The following is a 5,157-nucleotide window of genomic DNA, read 5'->3' on the forward strand; positions in this document are numbered from 1 at the left end:
TGTTCAACGAAAGGAAATCTAAAAGCACCTCTATATTGACCTGGAGTGATCGCTGGTGAAAGAGAGAGAGACAGAGATACGAGTATACTATGTCATGGTCGTTCCAAACCGATTATAAATCGATGCAACTGCATATTCGGATTGTTTGAACAAAAAGCTGGCGACTGCAGTTCTCACTGTTACACCTAGCTGGCCGATATGTTGTATATTTCCAAGTTATACTTACGTTTGTGTAAGTTTTCATGGTGTTCGAGCTGAGTCGACGAGGAGTCACGAGACAACTCGCATTTTTCCACACACGACCTTCCACCCTCGAATTTCCTTTACATTCTTGCATCTCCAAACTGTTCTAAATTTCGTGAAATTTCTCAACTTTACGTTAAATGTAACACATCGCGAAATGTTTACTGATCTTGTATAAAAGCAGAAAATTTAGTTATATTTAGCAATATTCCTCAATACGATTCTAGATATACGAAATATTGCAAATACATTTTTTTTATACTTGACAGGTGCCAAACGCAAAATTTAAAAAATATATAAATCTCTAAAGTTATTCTACACAATTTAGCTACTTCACTGTAGCAGCAATTGTAGTAACAATATTCAAATGCTAACAAGTTTAACGAAATAAGAAACAAATTTTGTGCGATTCTGTGTTATTGATACAAAACTCATTTATTTATCGTGTGGTATATTACTAAATACTATCTTTCTAGATTATATATTATTAGACATCGTAATTAAATACTTTTCAACATTAAGTGGAAAAAGAAATACGATGCTAAAAGGTGAGCAATCATTCATCGTATCAACACGTATCACTTTTATCGATGTTGCGTGAATTTCGAATAAACGATATTCGAATTCTGCGTAAAACGCGCTTCACTAATATTTGCCTAAAATATGTTATGACAAGACATAATAATAATTAGATGGATATGGTTTTTAGCATATAGATAGAAATTTTAATACAACCTTAATATGAATCGACTATTTACCTACATATTGCACCAATATTATTGTAATCTCGAATACGTGTATTCGCGTTTTATCCTTGCAACAGCCTTGCTCTTTGCTGTCTTCTTGCTACATTGTTTAATTAAAACGTGCCTAAAGAACATGTTAAGTGAGATGTTGTTTTGTAAGCGAGATATTGCGATCAGATCGTATATGACACATTCGTCTTCCCTATGTTGACCTATTCCATATAATCTTATTAAAACACTCGATGAGACGCTACGTTGGTTTTTCATTTTCGTCATAAGCACTTCTAATTACTTCGAAATACTCCTAAGAGAATACTCTGCTTGAAATCGAATGATTTTTGGAGTATACTATGCGAAGTGTGCTATTAATTTTTCTCTTCGTCCTGAAGAAGATGCCGCTATCAATAAGGAGATAAGCGTTAATGGGATATGAAGCGGAAGAAGCGTTACACACACACACACACACGTATCCATTCGATGTAATCGATTCGTTTAATCCGTAAGGGATTTACGAGAGCGCTTCGATCAAGCACAACACAATCGTTGATCTCTTTTTTTTTTCTCGACCTCGACGAAAGGATTCAGCAGTTCATGGCAGATGGAAGCCGAAGAGATGGAACGAGCGGCGCGGCGTCGTCATGCTCTTCGAAGAAACACACGTGTTTGGCACTTTGTGTGTGCCAAAAACTTAAGCAACGGAAATTGATTTGCCGCAGCGATCATTTAATCCAAAAAAATTATCGACAATTTCTTTCTCTGCGACTCCGAATTTATTTAAAAAAAAAAAAAAAAAAATCTATGTATGCGTGCATAGATACCAGCCGTAAAAGCTCTTGGATGAATTACATATGGTGTTCCGAATTTTGTAGTATGACGATTTTGGTTGTTCATTTTTAATTTATTCTAGTGTGAAAATGTATTTGTCATTTTGTCGGAATTCCAGTCGCTTCGTATTGAATCCGTTCATCTTAGAACATTGTTTTTTAATGATCGAGTCGTGGCCAGTAACCACAGCCTCGCAACGGTGGAACGAGTAATATGTCGATTGCAAATATGATCATCAGGGAGTCAAGAATCGGCCGATCGCTACCTCCCTGGCGTGAAAATTACCGGTTACGGCGTCTACCATTATAGTTGCCTGAGATGCGACGACTTTCAAATAATGCACAGAGTAAAACTGCAGGAGAACGCTCAATGGAAAGTGACTCTCCCCCATTCCCAATTGCTGTCTCCGTAAATGACAAATTTATTTCTTTCCCGTTTAATCCATCAGTTCGAATATTTAAAGATTGAATTGTTAAGATAATAGATAAATATTATTTTGTGGCAGATAAATAATATTTATCTTTATAAATAAAATGACTTTCTTTTCGTTCAATCTTTAATTTAAAGCATTTAAAGATCAAACTGCGATTTGCCGAATAATTGATATCTACGTTTATTCATAAATACGCATCACTTTCTCCGCACTTAATCCATAAACAAATGACTAATTGATATACTTAAAATAAACGCAAATTATTTCTCCGTATATTTAATTCAAAACTATAAAATAAAGAATATTTACAACACACCGACTCTGCAAAACAATCGATATGTATATTTTATCGTTTACTTTCCTACTCCCCCAATCCATCATTTAAAACATTTGAATTCAAACTCTCACACTCCGAAACTGGTACCTACGTTTATTTAGGTATAAATATAATTACTTTCTTTTTTTAATCTATCCAAATAATTTTCTGCTTAAAAAGATCGAAAGATCATAAATAAAAATTAATACATAATTACATGAGGTACTTGTAAAGCAATTTTTGTCACGATTTTCTCGACGACTGATATTTATTTATATTTATTGGATATGAAACTTTTTATACCTCAAGTTTGCAGCCTATTTTACCCGAGACATGTTTGAAGCTTTTTTTCGAGGGTGTCTAAAGAATGTACGATTAGTAAAAAAAAAAAAAAAAAAGAATATAAACTAAACTCAATGACTCGATTGTTGATGTACGGCCATAACATGTGTGGGTGGTTTGTGTGTCTTGGAACGTTCCTCTGCCAAAACTTTGATGCCATTGGAATTCGCTGTAACAATAAAGCCATCGAGCGCACATGTGTTGCTGTAAGTTTCTTTTTTAGATATGCTGAAGTAAAACTCGACATAAAATAATACTTTTTGTACTGAACTCTAGCTTTGTCATGCTAATTTGATCTTATTTTTTGATGGTGCGAGACTAAAATTAATTTATTTTTTTGCTTATATAATAAATTGTTGTTAATTATTGCCTGTTAATTTTCATTATAATTTGAATAAAATTTTCTTTGATAATCATCTTTGATAATCATTCTTTTCGAAATAAATGTAAATGTTTAAACGATTTTTCATCGAGATTCTAAAATCGATATAACTCGTAATAACCGTAATAAGTAATTTAAACATATATTTCACAAATGATAATGTTTAAAACGCATATTGTTCGTGGACATAACAACCGAAATAACACCTCTTGCGTAATAAATCCAATTGCCCGATTTGATTGCGTACCTATTCTTGCGTGATCTTTTACGATTCAGCGCGCGCACCGTTAAATGCAAATAACAAATAAAAAGATTGTGATAAAGTATTTGCAATAATATCCTATCGCTTATCTTTATATGTCTGTACGAAGGAAATAAGTAAAGCTTATTTTGAGTACCAGAAATTATCGATATGTGCGTTACTTGATCAAGAAGGCGCTTCGCCATACGCTATCTCGTTCGTACAATCACGTTCGCTTTAATTGCTTCAACGTAGAGAGAAAGTTTTAGGTGTCACCTCGAAATACTGCGGAAACTAATAACAACGATACGGTTACGCGTGAAGACGAGAAATATACATCTATGGGTGCGATCCATTTGGCACTCCAAACGCTCTTGGAAACATTTCATTATTGTTGTTTATCAAATGTTAAACAAGGACAAGATGATGCTCTGAAGCGTCTAATGCTATAGGATCGCACCCTATAATCTTGGCCGAAAATTATAGATTATTTTTTACTTTATTTTATATTTGGATATTAGAAAGCTGTCGGAAATATGACGAGAATTGAAGTATCTATTCTAGATAAAAATAAAATGCGAGGGAAAAGATAAATATATTTCATGCACTTCAGTTCCTTTAATGTAGTTATATAATTATCAAACGAGCATGCAAAATATATATATATATATATATATATATATATATATATACGAATTATAGTCTCGTATAATGAGTCATAAATTAGTTGAAATAAAAGGCACATATGCATAGCCGTACACTATCTAAATGAGTGTCTGGATCAGATCTAAACATATATCAACTAAGTATTGGAACTTATTAATCGTTTATTCTCTCGATTATTCTTAGCTTAATTTATCTAAATGATCGAAATTAATAGGAAGAATAATGTCCTAGGATATATACGTAAACAAGCGTGTCAGACAACAACAATTAAACTAGAATGGCTTATGTTCATTGTTCATGAATTTATTTAAATCCATTACGTTTTATCCAAGATAGAAAAGGAGAAACGAGAAGTAAAAAGTTTTTACCGCCTTGATCCGAAATATCTTATGGAAGTAAAAATACAGTCGAAATAAGAAAAGAAAGTTCAAAAAAGTCAATCTCGGTTGTGAAAGAAAGTTAGAAACGAAAGATCCAGTGATAAAAAGATGTTATGAAAAAAAAAAACAGTTATTCTAACGTGACGAGTATATATATCACGTGAGAGTAAATTGATTAACAAATAGTTTGCGTGTATAATAATGAAAAAAAATCAAGAAAATAAACGGTATCATAATATGTAAAAGTATGTATAATAAATAACAATCTCATGTGTAGATGTAATAAATGTCTTAACTCTATTAATGTGTATAATATGTTAACTCTATTAAATTTTATGCAAAGAACGTGATGTGAAAATAAATAAGGACATATTTCTGAAAAGGATATTATACATTTTACTTTTTTTTTTTATATAAGCGTGCGTATACCGAACATATTTGCCAAATGTGTTCTCAATTAATTGAACGATTTGGCGATCACGACATAGATCCACCAAAGATGTTTCTTCTTTCCGCCGCTTAATTTCGTTGCCTCTCGGTTCGGTTGCAGATACAAGCGTCGTACGACCTTTGAAAATGAGCG

Source organism: Temnothorax americanus, unplaced genomic scaffold (assembly GCF_048541705.1).
Source record: "Temnothorax americanus isolate GAGA-0224 unplaced genomic scaffold, ASM4854170v1 Scaffold4, whole genome shotgun sequence".
Lineage (NCBI taxonomy): Eukaryota > Metazoa > Arthropoda > Insecta > Hymenoptera > Formicidae > Temnothorax > Temnothorax americanus.